We start from the raw sequence: 5,102 nt of genomic DNA on the forward strand, positions 1-5,102 counted from the left end.
TTTTGCAGCTGAAAAAGTTGAAAATAATTTTCCCTTTTCACTGAGCTGTAGTAATTTCTTTCAGGTCAGAAAAGGTCCTTAAGAGATCTTTTGTCTTTGCCGAGGACAACTGGAAATCCACACAACCATGTGATGTGTAATGCCTAGACAAGATCAAACTCAGACTACTGTAACCTACAAGTTTAAAAGGGAAGTAAGGGGAGAACAGCAGCAAATGAGGCAAGGATTGTTTATTGACAGGAGTGGTTGGCAGGGTAGAGCCAGTGAATTATCACTCTTTTCAGGCCTTATCTTGCTGCCTGCACTCCGTCAAACTTCTGCTGAACTCGACAAAAGTCATGCCAGTGTATTACCCCTTTTAAGTCTGCAAATTTTTGATGCCAAAGAGACACTGAGCAGGCTTTGATGTGCACTGTGATGTTTTCTCCCAAATGTGAGCCCAAAGTGTAACAATTATGATATTACGCTTCCATGCACTCACAAAAATGTCTAATGCTACCTTTTTTCTTATTGTTATTGTTGTTGTTGTTGTTATTCACCTTCGGAGAAATTAAATTCTCAAACTTTTGTTTGGTTTGTTTTCCTATGGGAAAATGTACAGGTTTTCTAGGGTTTTTTCTCGGTTATGCTCACCATTTTTCCCAGTGGATATGTTGACTTTGGGGACCTATCTTCATAGGGGTAACTGAAGGATCATGGTTTGTCTTGCAGGAAATCTGGAGGTTACAAAATGATTGTAATAATCTTCTCACCTATTCAACAATTAATTATTAATGTCAAATACATCAAGAGAAATGAAGGGAGAGGGGAATTCAGCTGGTCAGATAACTTGTTTCTACTACTACTTTTTTTATATTAAAGCATAAGGCAATCTTCTCTGAACCCACATGGCCACATCTTCTGGTCAGATCAGTGTCAAAATTTAGTGTCCATATGCATTTTTAATACAGAGAAGTCAATTAATTCAAGATAATCAGATATTAATTCAACCTTTTGACAGAATAACTGTAATTTGTGCTAGTGTTATTACGGTAGGTGCATAAGATAGTCATCCTAAGCAGAATACCAGGTGAGCACTTTATAAGGTAGCAAAGTGACATACAATAAGCACAGAAAAGTGTCTTGTGTCATCTCAGGACCCAGTTAATGTGCTGTCATTAGCAGCACCACAAAAAATTAGAATGCAATGCCTTGCTTTAATTACCTTAGTGGTTGGATGGGGTGTACAATTTTAAATTCATTCAGGTGCCATTTAGACTGGAGGGGAAAATAAGCTTTTATAAATTTAAAGAAATCTAAGAACTGACTATAAACAAGATGTTTTAGGAAAGGATTTATGGAAAACCTCTTTCAATGGAGTTTGAGCCAAAACAGGTTAGAATTCATGAGTGTCTCATCAACACTTTGTAGAGGAGACCAATTCTTCAGCTAAAAAAAAAGCTTTTTGGCAGAAAGTTCTAGGACAATCTGAGAGATGAGAGATTTCAAATGTCTATCAGGCACTCTGAAGCAGTGGAGTGTCGAGGAAATAGTGCTCATCTTTGAGCAGACTCAGCCAGCTGCCAGCTCATCACAGTCACAGCGTGCTCGGGTCCTACCTTGTGAAGCACAGTGTGTAATGAAGACTAGCATGAAAACACAGTGGAAGTGATGCTGAAGCAGATAAGCCCATTATAAGAGAAGAAATAATGGAAATGGGCATGAAATCCTGATATATTGAAGTGTCTGCAGGAAGAAAGGAAAGATATTGTAATGTCATTGTCTGAATGCAGGGGTAGTGAAGAGGCTGCTGTCAATTGGTTTGTATAAATGGTTTCCTTCTAGCAAACAGCTAAATTAGAAATATTCCTGAGGTATAAAGCTGTTTAAAAGAAGTAAAACCAAACTGATGCAGTTATGTGCTTCTCTCAACAAATACCCGAATTATTCAAAAAAAGGAAACAAAAAATGACACAATCAAATTGTCTGAGCAGAGATTAAGAGCTTGAAATTTATTTACTGTAGAAACAGAGCACATCCATGTGAGGTACATGATCACACGCTACAAATACTTCCAAGTTAATAATGAAAAATGGAATTATTTATCAGCTGTGTTATCAGACAAACCCTGCAGGAAAAACCTAAGGTTAAAGATTTATTATAAGATTGAGAACTATGTTTCTGTCTGAAAACTTAGTCATTACTATCGACAGCCATCTCCCTTTCTGAAATTATATTTGTTTGGATTTATTTATTGGAATTTGGATGTAACATGGGCTATCAGACCAATGACAAAAGATCAAGGTGTAAAAGCATATTAGAAAATGTGCAAGATAAATCAAAATAATCAGAAAGGCAACGAGGAAAAACAAAGGTCATCATATTGAAACAGTACTGCTGTTTTTGTAACTGAGGTTTTCACTTAATAATATTTATTTCATTTGCCTTTAATAATAATTTAAATAACAATTCAATAAATAATTTAGTAGATTATATTATATAGAAACATATTTAATAAATTATTTAATAATTTAATCTAGGCTTACCATAATATTTTAGAATTACCTTTAAGACAATGAAGATGATTATTATTATTGTTGTTGTTACTATCTTTATGTCTGTGGTGTGTTCTCTTTTTGCCCATAACAAGCACTAGGAACACCAACAGCAGGGTAAAATAGACATTCACTTATTTTAATTCTTTTAATATCAGGACAAGAAATAAAGCAGTTATTTTATGAGACGGAGTTCTTAAGTTAGTTCCAAGTAACCGCAGAATATTCTGAGTTAGAAGGAATTAAAATAGGATCATCCTGGGCCCGCACAGGAGAGCCCCAACAATTTCACCCTGTGCACCATCTCAATTGATTATCAGTGATTATGGGAAAACAGCAGAAAATGAACCAAGGATATATTTACCTGGACAGTGTTATAAGATGCACAGGGAAACTTACCCAGAAAAAGAGACTGTCAGCTGGGACAAATGAGCTGGGATCAATCAGCTTTCCCTGGATAGGTATGTGACAGGACATACCAATGGGGAGCTTGGTCTTGCAGGATGAATGTGAGACCACTACTCCTAGATCCTGCACTGAATTTCTGATTCCTAGAATGTCCCAAGAGTTTTGATATATTTCTGTATAAACCCCACGTTTGTGTACAAACCCTACAGATCCTGTGAGATGGCAGGATGTTTGGGCAGTCAGGCAGTGGGCAGCCCAGGTGTAACCACAAGTTAGTTGTTACAAGTTACAAGAAGTTGTGGATGTGCTGGTTTGATCAGTACACTTTCTGCTCTGCTACCTTCTTCCCTAATTCAATTTCCTCAGCCCTAACTTTCTCCTTCCCAGAACAGAGAGCACATTTGTTTCAGCATAAGAAAGTACCCACTTTCAAATGGAGAGCTAATGGTATTGAAGCAGATTCCACAGTGCCTTTCGGGGAGCATGCAGCAAAATAACCCAAGGATGATAAGGATGCTTTCTGCTTCTCTGTGGTCCAAGAACTAGCTCCTGCTCCCAGGATCATCTGCAGCTGGGAGAACAGAATAGGATTTATACCCTGTCAACACTTGTTTTTAACAACATATTTCCACTGTGTGCCCATCAATGACTACTGCCATACTGTTTTGGTGCAGTGCACACGTCTGGGATTTCTGGCCTCCAAAAGCCCTGTCAGATGAAATGCACATGAGCATCCTCCATCTGTCTCACAGAGAGAAGAAATTCAGTGTGCTCAGGATGGGTTGGACTTGCTGAGCAACTGATCTGAAGCAGAGCAGTCAGGTTTTTTCAAGCTATCAGGATTTGTGCAGATTCCAGCCTTAGCGTTACAAGCCACCTTCCACATCTAGTCCCTTAGGTGGAGCTATGCCTAATCTGTTGATCCTGGAGGCATTTAGAAAGGGAACTGCTCAGTGCTATCATGACAGAAATTCACTAAGGTACATCTAGAAGTAGAGCATAATACATTTAAAGGTCTGTCAGAACTAGGCAGACAGAGATCTTCAGTGGGTTTAGGTCTGTTTATAAAATAAGAGGGAGTTCTGAGGATCTCAATTTTTGGCTTGTGCAAAAATCCGACCTACATCTCAGATTAAATATTTAAATTGTTGTGGATGGTATTGGGCATTGTTTTGGTTATTTGAACTAACCTATCAGACTGGACTGCAAAAGTCCTCAGTAAAATGGTCAGTACTAGTGACTGGGTATGCACTCCCTGTTTTTACTAATGAGATTACAGATCTGTTCTGTTGTTATAATTGACAACATTCATTTCTGTATTAGCACTAAATTATGCTGCTCACAACGAAGCACCCTGGCTCTCATACTGCCCATGACAGAACTACTCATAGCATTTTTATTTCATTTTCACAAGCTGTTTTTATCTGAAAACCAGTAATACAGAACAAGCATAAAACAGTTCATCTGCTCACATCCTCCCCTTTATGGGTCCCCTTTGGACCAAAACTAGTTGTCTATTGGTGCTGTATTGGCTTTTCTGGTCCCACAGTGACTAATGCTCAGCATCCTGCTGCATGATGCTCACTGTCATGCACAGCCAGCTTCATCTTTGCCTCTCTGAATAGCTTCTGATCCCTCTGCTTTTTCTCAGCGCCTTCTGATAGGCAGTTCACACAGTGGGAAATGAGTGGGTAGAAAAAAGCACTCGGAAGCTAGACCTGTGCAAGGATCTCTGGTGAACTGGGAGGCATTCCACCTCACATGGCACTGCTTGAGTTTCTCTTCTGTGGAGAAAAGTGTTTCATCTTTCACAGGTGATGGCTACATTCCTATTAGACTTGACAACCAAGGAAGAAACTAGACACTGACTTTCTGGATACTTTTATCTACATGTGAGATTAACTTCCTATCCCAGTGAAAAGCTGAAGCTGCCATAGGAAAGAAAATGAGTGTTGTGTCACAGTACAAGGATTACAACAGCTTCAGAACCTGGGTTTTGATTTTTGATGGGAACAGGAAAAATTTAGGATGAGTTAAAAGATACAGAAACCAGAAATTAAATGAACTTAGGAAACACATATTGAATGAGATCTAGAGCTAAAAGGAAACCTCACAGTGGTTATTGGCATTCAAATTCAAATGCAGTCCAGAGTTTCTTTG

This window comes from Lepidothrix coronata, unplaced genomic scaffold (genome assembly GCF_001604755.1).
Source record: "Lepidothrix coronata isolate B3197 unplaced genomic scaffold, Lepidothrix_coronata-1.0 Scaffold14, whole genome shotgun sequence".
In the NCBI taxonomy this organism is placed as follows: domain Eukaryota; kingdom Metazoa; phylum Chordata; class Aves; order Passeriformes; family Pipridae; genus Lepidothrix; species Lepidothrix coronata.